We start from the raw sequence: 14,658 nt of genomic DNA, 5'->3' as shown, positions 1-14,658 counted from the left end.
AAACACTTTTTAGGAAGAAAATAAACCTGACATCGTGAACAAATCCTATAAAAATTGGAATGGGTTTTTAGTATGAAGCACCTAAATATTCTTACGGGCCGGATAAAATCATTTGGCGGGCTGGATTTGGCCCGCAGGCCGCACTTTGCCGACCCCTGCTATATAGTGATGACTCCGACACTACCATATTGCTATGATATTCGCGCCGAATACCCTTTGATAATTGATACTTTAATGGTTGTCCAGAATGATAAAAGCGCGCGAAAACTTAAGCAAGTAATAAGTGAATGCACGATGCATTCTGCGTATTCGGTTTAATTATGCTTATACTTCGTTTACATGAAGCGCAAAGCAAACTTTGCGCACTTGGTATTGAGTGCGAGCGAACGGAACATGATGATGTATGATATTTGTTGATAAGATTTCAGTGAACCTTTCGCCTCGCTGTATTTTTTCCCCTGTTAAACACTGATTGCACTTTCATTTGCTTACGAATAGTAACGCCTACACGAAATAGAAAAGGGAAAGAAAAACTAACATTCACGCGGGTATTTGTAGTCTTTTACGCTTCATGTAAACTAAGCATTATTGTAAAAGTCAAATTGTTCTTATTTTCTATCGAATGACACGTATCGTTCCGGATGTCAGAATACATATAAAAAGTGTGAAAATGTCCTACGACCCTTACTGTAGTTCGCTTTGCGTTCAAAAGACAATATTGACAACCAGATTCGAATTACTTATCACCACCGCATTTCGTGGGTTTGTTTTTGGTAAATTGTAGTTACTTTCTCAGAAAGGAATAAGGTTAATAAATTATGATATCTTGCCTCTGCCTGGCGCACCCCTGCCCTATCATCACGAATTTGTCATCTGCGGTGCTTGCTCCGATAATGCTGTACGTAGTTCTTCTCTAAGAAACCGGAACCATTCCGAACGGGGAAGTTTAGACTGCAATGACAGACGGAGGAAATTATTGATTTAGCCGAAAGAGCCCTCGATCGTGGAGCTTGAAAGACTTACCCGAATCGAACGCGTTCGGGCAGATGTAGTTCATCAGCTCCGTTTCGGTCATCGACGTCAGCTCGGGCGGAAGGGCACGCGATTCGTCAACCAATGACTCTTCGACGGTGTCGCCACCGACCGTGGCCGGCATTACCACCATCGGGATGGGTGCGCTCATCGGCAAGGGTGCGGACGTGTCCATCGGCTGCTGCACCGGTTGCTGTGCCGGGTCAGAAGCGACGCCTAATGCGCCACCACCCGCCCCGACCGCTAGCCCTCCGATCATGATGGCACCAATCTCCATGTTCTCCGGCGGCGGTTGGACTCCGCTGGCCCCAACTAGGAGCGATTGGGAAACCTGCTGCTGCGCCTGAGCGTGTGCCACTGCTTGCTGCTGCTGCTGTTGTTGCTGTTCTTGCTGCTGGCGGAGCTGCTGTTGCACCTGCTGGTGCTGATGTTGCAGCAGTGCCATATTAGAGGCCTGATGATGCATGCCTTTTAGAAGGGAATTAAACAACTCTTGCTCCTGTCGCCCGAGTTGCTCTTGCTGCTGCTGCTGCTGCTGCTGCTGCTGTTGTTGTTGTTGCTGCTGCTGCTGCTGCTGCTGCTGCTGCTCTTGCTGCTGTAGTTGCTGTTGCAGCTGTTGCTGGTGCTCCTGCTGTTGTTTCTGCTGCTGCTGTTGGTTATGTTCTTGTTGCAGCTGATGCTGCAGCTGCTGCTGTTGTTGATGATGTTGCTGCTGCTGCTGCTGCTGCTGCAGATGTTGTTGATGCTCCTGCTGTAGTTGTTGTTGGTGTTCTTGCTGCTGTTCGAGTGACGCCACAAAATGGGTCTGCTGCAGTGCAGGAGGAGAGCAGTTAGCGACGACCAGCATCTCGGGTGAGCGCATCGAGATGAGCGTGTTGATGGTTTTCTGCGTCGCCAGCGAGGGCTCCGGAGCACCGGTCAGAATTTCGGCGGCCGCGTTCAGTATGATGTCCTGCACGGCCTTCTTCGTTTCCTCGCTGTGCGTCAGCATGGCGGTAGCGGTTGCCTGTTTTTCGGCCACGGTTTGTGCAGCGGATGACGGCATGAGCTGGACGGCGGCCGCGATAGCTGCCGCCTCGTGAGCAGGCCCGCCCGGTATCAACGCACCGGGAAGGATGGAGGCCGCGACGCCGCTCGTGGGGGAAGTCGGCAAGAGAATGTCCTGCTGCTGGTGCATCATCGTTTCGATGGCGGCCGCCGTCTCACCAGACACGGCCAAGCTGGGCAGATCGATCGTTTGCGGCTGCTGAAGCTGTTGCTGTTCGAGCTCCTGCTGCTGCTGTTGTTGCTGTTGTTGTTGCTCCTGTTGCTGTTGCTGCTGCTGTTGCTGTTGCTGTTGTTGTTGCTGCTGATGCTGCTGATCTTGTTGCAGTATACGTTCCGCTTCAATATGAGCGCTCAGCTGTTGCTGTTGTTGTTGTTGCTGTTGCTGGTATGATACTATCGAATCGAGAGCATTCGTCGCCGCAATGAAACGTTCCAGTTGTTCAACACGGGCGGATTCGGCCTGGGTGAGCTGCTGAGTTTGCGACTGCTGCTGTTGCTGCTGCTGCTCCTCTTGCTGGCGTTTCTGCTGCTGCTGCTGCTGCTGCTGCTCAGACTTTATGCACAGGCTGATGGCAGTCAGTTCACAGCCAAGCATGGAATGGGGTGATGCAATAGAGGTGCCGTGCTGGGGCTGCTGCTGTTGGCCACTCATGTCGTTCGTTTCCATCAGCGTACCAAGCGGAACGCTGTGCATCACTGTGTCGAGATGAGCAGCGAACGACAGCGAACCGCTACCACCCGGCGGACCCATCATCGACATGTTCGAGCAGCTGTCCTCCGTGATGTCCATGCTCGGCAACCGGACGCTGCGTCGCTGGTACATCATCTGGCTGGCGCGTGTCGCCTGCCCGAACGTAATGCCGTCCAGTGAGTTGTCGGTCGAGCCCGGGAAGCGATCGAGCGAGTCGTCCTCGACTGAACTACGGCTACACTCCGACTCGACCAGCTCCGGCTTGAAGGTGGTGTCCGGCGTTGGGGAAGTAACCGAGAACTGCTGCTCACCGCCGTCGCCCACCAGCACCACCGTCGGACGCCGCAAGCTCCCCATGCCGACCGCATTGACCGGCGGCGGCATCAGACCGCTGGACACAACGTTGTGCTGAAGCGACATTCCGCCGCCTCCGTCGCCTCCGCCTCGCATAAACACCGAGTTCCGGGTGGTCGCTTCGTCATACGCAGCATCTGAGTTGAAGGGAACATAACTTATCAAATCAAACTTACATCCAACAGTATATCGCATTTATAGCACACTACTGTGCAACTACCACCTAACATTTGCAAAAATCAACAAACGAATCCAACCACAATCGAAGCTCTCAAACGGAGGATGGATCAGATCATAAGACATTTAAACAAATAGCAGGAAAAAAACTGCCCATTGCGGCAACAAAACACGCCATAACTGAGATAGGAAAATCATATCCAAGAGCTACTAAAGAAAATTCGCTTTAGCTACACTACTACATCTAACACCAGCCAGTGGAAAATAGCAAATCCTACCGACCGGACGAGACTAAAAAAAAACAGATAACAAACAAAGGCCGTACTAGATGAAACGTGCTATAGAATTGCCGAACCATCCACTACAACTCCGTGGCTATGAAAGATTCTACGGAGGAAATGAAGCAAAAAGAAAATGATTGCAACCATGCATGCGTTCGTTTGTTCGTTTAAACGTCACGAAATAGAAAAAACTGAAGCGCCAAAAACCTATCGTACTCGATGTAAATGAAAACGGTAACAATCCGCCAGTTTGTCACTTGTAGCTTGTGGGATCAAATTATACCTTTTTCTTATACCACCGCAAGCAGGGGGACGGACAATATCGTTTCTACCTCGGCTCTGGTGTAAATCAAGATGATAAAAACAAAAACAGCTACTAGAACTAGTTACGACAAATGTGTGTAGTTGACATACTCTCGCTAGTACAGGGGTACAGAGTTCACGCCGGGACGAAGGACAGCTATATCAAGCCAACTCAAAATGACTACCGTGTATAACCAGCATTCCAAACGGTTGAATATATGAAAGAGGGCAAACGATCTAAACGAAACGCAAGCAAATCATTGTGAGACATAATGAAACATCTGTCGTACGTCGTTACCTTCGCCGATTGTGACGCGGCAGCCTACGACTTTGCTTCATTTGGATACGGTCAGCTTGAGGGATGACCCTTGCTTGCTATGTATGCATAACACGTTTCGCAGGTTTTGAACGTAAAACTAAGCAACGGCGATCGAAATTACCGTCCGATAACTGGGACTCGGACCCGGTGAAGCGCAAAGGTGGCAAAACAATACCGTACGCGAGGTGGAGAACTGTCGGCGGAAAACATCAGCGCCACCTTGGAATGCCCTACTCGTCGGTCTGCACTTCGGCAGCCAGGTTATACCTTCGTTACGGCTGCCGTTAGCGGCGAAGCATGCAGTGTGGCCGGTGTTCGGCCCCGGACCGAACATCGAGGCCGCCATGGTGGCTGCAGCGGACTTGACACTGCCGAGAGCGACCGTGTTCGACGCCAAATCGCTTCGGGTCTCTCCACCAGCTGCAACATTCCCGTTGACGAACGCTCGGAAATAGTTTTGCTGCTGCTGCTGTTGCTGCTGTTGCTGCTGTTGTTCCTGCTGGCGTTGGTTTTGTGTGTCCTCCTGCCGCTGGTACAGCATGGAGATGAAGCGTTCCATGGGCAGCGACCAGTCGTACATACAGCAGAGCGAATCATGCTGCCCTTTCGGTATGTAGCAAAAGTTGTGCGGCTCACTTCGCTTCCCGCCCGACATGATGTAGATCTTGATCGGCTCCGGTTCCGTAATGTTCTGCCGGTCGTACGGCGGTACCACGCACGCGAGACGCGTCTGTTGAGGATACAACGGTAAAATTGAATTAATTTTGATTGCTCTGAAGTGACCTTATGCTAGAAACTAAGAGAAGTGACAGTATGCCGAGCGTCATAACATCTTCTGAACAGTAATAACCTAACAAATTGCTATTTTCATACTAAACAAACAATCCAGGAACGTTAATAACTGTAAGCCACGAATTATTATACATTACAAATACAAAACATCACAGAAGATATTATAATCGATTCAGTTAAAAATCCAGAAAAACAAATGGGAATATCGGTAATTATATCTTTGACGGAGCTTAAAAATGAGATTCGGTGTCTCATTAATTTCGACCGCTAGGTTAAAGAACCTAATATTGCAGGTCAGGTAATCGCTTTTTTAAACAGTCAAAATAAATGGTTCCTATGGAAAACAAACTAAAGAATCCCTTCATGCAAGCAATTAAGAGAGTTTAAGAATTTCGTCTTAAACCATGCTATCGAAACAAGTATACGCAGATAACCATCCACGATACTAGCGAAGTCATAATTAAATTACCGTAAACAACAAACGGTGGTAAGAAAAAAAGATTATGAAATATGGCTTATCAAAAACATCCCTTTAGGTATCAATTTAATTACAGGAGTAAACTGCAAACAAATCAATTTGTCCGTATTGTCGATGGTTAAATACTGCAAATTTTGCTACCGTACCAATTTACCATATTACTATAGAATAATAGTTTCCCTAAAATCATTAAAAAACTTATGAAACTGGCTATACATTTGAAGTGCCATCCAAGGGATGTTAACAAATAAATTTCAGCAAATATTTATCTCGAAAGAGACACTCAAATACGCTTTAAAATTGGCCGTTCATGTATACGCGAAATGCAATACTATCGAAATTTGGCACGGAGTAGGACAGAATGATCACTGACACTTTTTGATGTGCAATCGAAAATTATGACGGTCCAGCAACAACTTCTCTTCTCACTTGGGTGATGCTAACGTTTTGCAGCTGGTCCCGGTCCGGCACGACCGATTGCTCCCAAGCGACCGAGCCGTAAAGGCGGGTGAACGGCGCCTTGCGTCGCACGAAAACGACGCGCGTATCCTTGAGGAAATTTTTGCCGAAGATCATCAGCGTCAACCCGCCGGTAACCGGGCAGGCGTGGTGCGACTTCATGCTGATTTCCGGCATGCCCGGTGGCTGGGCTAGAGGGAGAAAGGGTGGAATGAAATGCGGTTAGTTAGTTAGGGAAGTTCGTGGGAGTCGGTGGGTGGCACTTACTGCAAACGATCTGCTGGGAGCACACCTGCAGCACCTCGGTGACGCCGTCGTCGCCGGTGACGAACGTGCGGAACACCATCCGGCAGCGGGTCGACTTGTTCTTGGTGAGCGTCGCCGTCTGCTCCGGGAACCGGTGCTCGACATCGACGTTGCGCTCCTTCAGGATGCCCACGCAGTCGCACGTCGCCGTCATCGCCGCATCCGGCTTCAGCTGCATCTCGATCACGGTCGTGCCGTCCAGCTTGCGCTCGGTGCACGGCGTCGAGTTCTTGCCGCTCACCCGGCACGCCTGGTAGAAGATGTGCGGCGTCGGTTGACCCTCGTCCGTGCCGATGAACACCTGCAGCACGGTCGGCTTGTTGTAGCCGACCAGCCGCACGACCGGGAACCCGTTGCCGCTGCGGTCCTTCACGGCCCCCCGGGAGCCCTCGGTCTGGTAGCGGGCCCGGTGCTGCTGCTCCGGCTGGGTCATGATCAGCAGCTGCACCTTGCCGTTGCGGTTCGACGAGCTTCCGAGCGCCGTCGCCCATCCGGGGGCCGCCGGAGATCCCGCACCGCTACTGCTGCCATCGCTTCCGCCGGACGCAAACTCGAACCCGCCCGCCTGCAGCGAGGAGGCCGGACTGCCGCTACTCGTGCCGGCACTCGGTGTACTGCTTGAGCCAGTTTCCGTGGCCGCACCACCACCTGCCAGCATGGTGGCCGTCGGCGATAGTGATGCCACCGATGACCCGGACGACGACGACGACGACACGGTCGATGAGGAAACGGAAGGATGGAGGCCCGACGGCGCCGGCGAACTCGACGTCGACGACGCGACCATTCTGTGGAGAAACACCAACGAAACAGATCAGAACAAAATGCATGACGTTACGATTTTATCAAATGCGGCGCACGGGGAAAACAAACGCAAAACGAAAGTCATTCCTCATGCTTCCCTCGCTCTCCTTCACTCTATCTCTCCCTCTCTCTCTCTCTCCCTCGCTGTTGTTCCATTCACTACCGAGTGGACGACTGTAAACGCATCGGAGAATGTAAACCCGCTTACACAACAGGCCGCACGCCTACACACACTTGTTTGATTATTCATCGCCGCGCCGGCCATTAGCGCCCATAGCCGATGTTACAGTTTTGCTCTCGCGTAATGTGAACCAAACAAGCACGCTGAATCCGATCAAACCGCGTTCAACAACGCCACTGTGCAGTTAGAATGAGTAAAACGGCGTGTTTGTTTTTGTATGTGCGTGCGTTTTTCCAGCCGGAGGAATCGATGGATAACGAGGTCCCATTCACGGGGGAACTCTTGAATTCTGAAGCCACAAAATGTCTTAACCCGGTGGCATTCGTCACGAGAAGCGCCAAGGTAGACTACGCTTCTTGAACCTTATTTGTGTGGCTTAACAGGAGTTTTCCTTTCCCGATCTGTTGAAATTGTTCAGCTTTATTCCGTGTTTAGCATCATTTCGACTAATCATTACAGTTGACAGCCTTTTTGACTAGAGTAGTTACTTTCAGTAACGAAACGGTAATCAGTTCAGTGCCAAACTACTGACGGGCTAGACGATGACTATTTACTTACGAGGTCCAGTACTTTACATCGCCAAAGCTCGGCGGAGAAACGACATAACCTTTCATGGTGAAAATTGGAAACTTCTCACTTACAAAGATTAAGATTCGTTCAAAGGATTAGGCATTACGTGTCGCTCACTAAAAAGAAGACTTACAACTAGTCATCTAGTAGGATGAAGTGGTTAGTTCGAAACTCTACAGAAAAAGGATATTTTATAATAATTTCTCTAGAAAAATATCATAACAAATGTCCACCAAAGCATTTTTGTATTAGAAGTTTTGAGGTTTGACGGACAAACAAATATACTAAAAAGCAGTCGTTCATAGATTAGGAAAATCTTCAAAACTAGAGTAGTTATAGCGTCTTAAAAAGAGCGATCAAAATGGCCGCTAAAAACGCCCGGGAAAGATTCCAAAGCACTGTTAAAGAACCTTCAGCAACTCAAGAACTTCCCGATCTAAATAGCAATCAGCAGTGTCACCAGCGTCTTTCCAAATATTTTTTGGGGATAAGTGTTTGGATTCCTTCAGAACTTCACACATACTATATTTTACAACCTATATACATATAACAACCTAAGCTCGTAGCTCCAGATGGAAGGTTTGCTCCGGGAGTTCAATATCCACAAGAAAATATAGCAAGACATGTTGGTAAGTCTATTACAAGCTCCATTGGTTCGTTTTCAATAACAACCAACGATGGAGTCGCCATGGTCCTGCTGCATGGAAGCTCTAAGAGTAGTTTCACGCCTGATTGAATGTCCCAAAGCTTTCCTTTTTCTCTACCATCTCCGTCTCAGGTTGCGGACAACAACATGTCCTGACGCGAAACGATGGGCCTCACGTATGGGACGGCTCCGTGTTGTGCGTACGTAAGGCAGCTTTTAGCGCTGTCAAACAGATTTAGTACACCGAAAAACTAGACCCTCGCCCACCTGTCACTGCTCGAAGGTTGAAAGCCGGAAGAGGATAAAGCAGACTGAGGAGGAACGGCCTCAAAGTCGGTGGGCTCAGCGACGCAGCGAAAGGGAGTCAGATTCAGTGTCAGTAGTCTTTTAATTTTGCCCCAACAGCGACGGAAGGGGAGTGACAGGTAAAGCTACCTACGCGGTGGAGGGAATGCGGCGATCCGTCGCAACCGATTATCTTACTTGCCCTTTCGGTCGCTGATGGCGTGCGACGATTTCGATACGTCCGTAGACGGGGTTGTTGTTGTTCCAGCACCACCAGCGTTTGTTGATTGGCGCGCGGATGATGTTGTGGGACGCTGCGATGTTCCAGATACGGGTTTATTTTTAACCTACCGAGACAACGTGCGCAATGAAAAACGAAAACCGCCACCCTTTAGACTCCCTCCCGCTTTCTCCTTTACACACTTCACCCACATGGACACACACACGTACACACCACCTAGACACAGGTGCACATATTACGAAGTCCTTATCTCGTAGGCGACTTCCGGAATCGAGAGCCGGCGGCGAAAAGGAGCTGAACTCCGTGTGTGTCGAGTGCAGAACAGTTTGTAAACGACTGGCTACGTCGGGCGGGCGCATTACTACTCGATGCCGATGCACTAATCCAAACCCTCCTCCCCCACCAGAGTTGTGCACTTGCCGAGTCACGGTTATTCCCAAGCCGGTTCACAACGGAGTCGGTGGAATCCGCGACGCGACGGAGCAAACACGCACCCGACAGTATCAGTAACATGTAGCATAGTGCATCATAAGGCCGATCTGATGGGTAGCCTTTGCACCCTACCCTCCCCCAAAGCCGTCCCCATTCCTCCACCACCCCAAGCCCCGCTCGCAAAGCAGCACTAATCATCGCCGATCGCTGGTAGCCGACTGTAGTAGTCGTAGTCCGGGGCGCGTGAGAGTAAGCGTGGCTAAAGCTAGGGGCCCCAGACACATTTCATCTTGATTGCGCTATTAACCCTTGCGTGCTTTGGATTGCGCCTTTTTTTTCTCCCTCTCGCCGGTGGACGCACGGTGGGAAAAACCGTTTGCTAGCAGAATTTGAAGAAATATCCAGGTGAACCACTTCCGAAGCTTCTGGCCCACGGGAAGCTCCAGAAAAGTCATCAGATGTTATCAGATAAACTCTTTTAAGACATTAGATCTAGACTAAACAATCATCACGATTATGCAAATCTTTTAGTTATTCTTTTGATGAGTTATTAGTCACCATAGAGATTTAAATCCTCAACAGAGATTCGATTCCCAAAAGACTGAATGAGTGAGTAAGGAGGGCTATTCCAATTGAATCGCGTTGGCGACTAGCTAGTTGGAATAGAATCCCTGCTAAGGATTCAGATCAAAATGGAGTTACAAAAAATATCCGTGAGGTTTTTATTAAACAAATGGAATTTAAAATTCTACTCACTCATTAATTATTAATCAGAACGTACATCCCTTAGATCGTAATGAACGGTGGGTTTAACGGTATCTAAATAAGGCGATGTTGAGCCACTTACCACAATAGCACTTTCTATTGTAGGAAAGTATGAAGAGAAAAAACCTAGTCTGACTGTCGATGACAAAAATGGAGATTTTCAACAAGGTAGTTCACCCACTGACACTGTCCACTGTGCGACGATTGTTTTGCAATGCAAGGATTATACTTGACTAGACAACCATCCATTTCTAGAAGGGTTAGTTAGCCCCCTCCGTAGTGCATGGGACGCCGAGCGCACAGGAGCGAGTCACAACTCGTTTGCTAGGCTTGCCTAGTCATGCCTGGATTCCTCGTCACGAGACGGCGCTTGTTTGTCGCACATGCATATGGGGAGCCGATTCTGAGAACGCACTGAGCTGAGAGTACGATGAGCTTTCGCATCGCACCCCAAAAAACCCAACTAGAGTACCGGATGTGTTTGCATCGGTCTGATCTCGTGTCCGGTAGTATTCCACTCCTGGTGGGAATACATTAATGCGTTAAATGTTACCATTAGTATCTCCCGGGGGGGGGGAGGTCGCCGACGAATTCGGACCGGCTTTGGAATTGACGTCACGAGATGGGAGACCCGTGAGGGCTAGCAAACCACAGAACGGATACGTTTCGCGGAATCTGGTGAGGTATTAATCACCAAGCCATATTGAGAGCTCGCTATCTCTGACACTAGGATTGGGTAGGAATTTCCACCCGAGATATATACGCTACAATATTCGGGATAATGTCGATCCAAGATCCAGGTGCTCGACACCCGACTCCTCTATGACGCGTCTTCTCCAGGCTGGGTTTTACCTATCAGAACATTACAAAATACAGCCGTTGCCTCTAAACTATATTCCGAAAGCAGGTCCGATTCATGGTATCTAAGGCACCAAGGGGTCCGCGGGGTCCGCGACAGCCGAACGGTAGCGCCGGTTAGAAAATCGTCCCATGAGCGCCGGGGCTCACCACCTCGACGGCGTGGGTTCGAATCCCAACCGAGACCGGACCCTCCCCTGTACGAGAGGACTGACTATCCACGTACAACAGGGAAACAAGTCTCGTAACCCTTTAACGAGCAGGCATGACCAAGAGGTCGTTACGACAAGAAGAAGAAGAAGGCACCAAGTTTGAAATAGCTCATCAGATTTAGTCTCTAATGCATCCGAGTTTGTCTGTAACTCATCAGTTATAATTTGATAATAATTTTGCCTCATTTCCTTCTTGTAGTCAACGTTACGAAATCATTTTAAGTAGATACAATAATTTTCATGTTTAGATTCATTCTAAATAACACAGTTTTTAGACAGGGACTAAATTAAAATCTTGGGGGGTGCCCATGGCGCAGCGGTAGCGCGAGGAAACACCACACCACAGGTGTGGGATCGAATCTCGAGTCTGGCACCCTCCGGTATTACGAACGGCTGACCACCGATCTATAATATACCGTCTTTCGGTCACACAAACTCTCTTCGGAGAGAGGCCTTGTCCCACTAGGGGATGTCGTGCCACATAAAAAAAAAAAAAAAAAAAAATTAAAATCTGGTGACAAATCCAGAAAACCACGAGACAAAATCTAATGAGATGTTAGAGATAGGAGCTGATGCACTATTTCAATCAAGGAAGCCGAGATAGATGACAACGATTTCGACAAGGATCTCAAGGACTGGGATGTGTCAATGTGTACTCACCGCCCACCGTTCATCGGTTGCAAGCTGCCACCTAAAGACTGCGACTGTTGAGGCTGGGACCCGCCGAGCACGTAGGAACCGGGAACCAGCGCGTTGATGCTGTTGGCGCCGACTCCTTGCTGGTGCTGATGCCGGCCTAGCCCACCCGAGATACCCAATCGCTGGGAGCTGCCACCAGTGCTGCTTCCGCCTGTTGCCGGTAGCGATTTCCGGGCGAGCTGCGTGTGGTTGGCCACCCGCTTGCCCGAGACGACCTCCAGCTTTCCCGGCAGCGCCTTGCCCGAGTAGCGCTTGGCCCCCGCACGCAGCGTCTTCCGCTGCACCTTCGACGACGACGACGACAACGAGGTGGATGAGGTGGGCGACCCCGAATGCGCTGGAACGAACGGGAGGTGAGAAAAACAGAATTAAAACCAATTAGAACTGACCACTACTTGCGCTTGAAGTCGAAACCAGCAACCATTAACCAAACGAAGATCCGATGTTGGACGACAACGATGATCAACAGCCCAAGAGTTTGGGGACGCATCTAAAATTAACCCTGCTAACTGGACCTGCACACACCACGCGATCCAAAATTAGCCGCCGCCATAATTGCCAAAGCAAGCAAGGCACAGGTCTTCCGTCCACAGTCCGGGAATTGGACTGCGGTGGCCTGTTCGTTCAATTAGCGTTCCCCAAACCAGCGCGTTTGGTGGCAAACTACCGATGCCTTCCGTTGTGAGCGATCCTTTCGGAACCTTTTCGGTGAGTGGAGCTGATCAGCTCATACCAGAGCTCCTCTGGAACAAGAGCAGCTTTTACTAAGCCTGCTTGAGTGCTTTGACGCAGAGATGCATCAACCCTTTGTACTCGAGTGGTTACTCATTTACTTGTATTCCAGCTTGTTCCCGTTAACTGTATCATATCGAGGAAACACACACTGTACTGTACTAAGGTCTTGGCATGTACCTAGAAAAATACTTCACCAAGTAATAATCACATTTTGTAATGACAAGAAATAATTATGATATCAATAATGTTAAATAATGACAAGACTCATATCATAACAAATTAATTAACGAATCGTGAATTAATTATAATAAAGTGAGAAGCTCGCGTATCGAGCCACACTTCGATTATCTCGAAGACGCGACAAAGTAATAATAAAAAAATCGCATTTCCAGTATCGTACGGGGCCATAAAGTTTTATGATTTCATTTTACTAATGCTCATAAACATAAACACCTTCTGATCACAATTTAAAACTGTAAAAATCCACCTGACGCACATAAAAAAGACGTTTCATGTAGAATAATAGATGATGAAACGTGAGTAATTGTGCCATCGGCTAAAGTGGTGTTTTATCTTCATCAGACAGTGTTAGGACAAATATCCATAGATGAAGCAGAAATAAAACTTTATAACCGGTGAGTTACTCTCTTGTTCGAATGAAGGGCAATATTGAATTCCAAAACGTCCCATCGAAATCGGAAATACAAATTCCGCCTTAATACAAAACTAAACTGATGTGTTATAAATGTTCTGTATTAAATTTATCATGTCGTATTACTCACTCTGCGGGTTGTCTGGGGTAATTTCCGGCTTTTTTACTGTCGCATTCTCGCTTCTTGAGAAAATGATTCACAAAACAAAATGATATAATATGAAAAGATGCTGCCTGTTCAAATATATTGTACAACTCTATACGGGTCATAACACTCTTTTAGTTTTAAGTCCATATGTTTTTACTTATTTGGAAAAGGTGAATACTTCTTCAATGAACTATATTATCCGATTTTAGTTAAACTAATGCTGTTTAGACAGACACTGTTTGAAGTGTTTGATGATTTAAGCTGCTTTCTAGATCGTGATACATTTTTCCTGAGAAACAAATAAGGCAAGTGATCTCTTAGTGAGTGGCGTTAGTAGTGTCCAAAATCCATATTTTCCATACAGAATGCATGCAGGATGCCTTAATTTATAAGGAATGTCATGATTTCCTTGCGGCTAAAAATCACTGCAAAATTATAAAATCCATATCATTTAACTGCCTACATCCACCAAATTAATTGATTAACGCGAATTTAGTGAAAGAGTTTCTGCTGCACAAATTGAAAACATTCCTCGATTCCTAAGTATTCCATAGTAACAATCGTGTCCTTTTCGTCCTTTTCGAAATACAATCCTTTAAATATATAATTTTTGTGACCAAGTATTATTATTATTATTATTATTATTATTATTATTATTATGTGGTACAACATCGATGTTAGGGGATCCCCTAGTGGGAAAAGGCCTCTCTCTTCGAAGAGAGTGTTTCAGTGACCGAAACACGGTATAGGGATATCAGCTGTTCGTAATACCGGTAGGGAGCCAGACTCGAAATTCGAACCCACACCTGTGGTGTGGTGTTTCCTTATTAGATATCTTTAAGTTTACTAAGATATAATAAACTGCACGTACGGCTCAAGAGATAGATATGTACGTTCGAGCTCATCACCAACGGTAGAAACGGGTGGTGGTAAACTTACCCATCGAAGACGAGGCTAAAGTTCTGGCGATTCGCAACCCATTGCTAACCGAGTTGTACTTCCCAAAAGTGGCACAGGAAGAGTCGCCGGGCCTTTGAGGGTACATTGAATCGGAGAACTTGTTCGGTGGCGAGTACCCGGCACCACGGGTTGGGGGTACCGCTCTGCTTTGACTCGTCCAGCCGTATGCAGGGTAGAGATTGGCAGGTCTTTGGACCCCGTTGATGCCGTTTGCAGGTGCAGCCGGTTGTTGTT

Source organism: Anopheles ziemanni, chromosome X, assembly GCF_943734765.1.
Source record: "Anopheles ziemanni chromosome X, idAnoZiCoDA_A2_x.2, whole genome shotgun sequence".
Lineage (NCBI taxonomy): Eukaryota > Metazoa > Arthropoda > Insecta > Diptera > Culicidae > Anopheles > Anopheles ziemanni.
Note: the sequence above shows the minus strand (reverse complement) of the source record.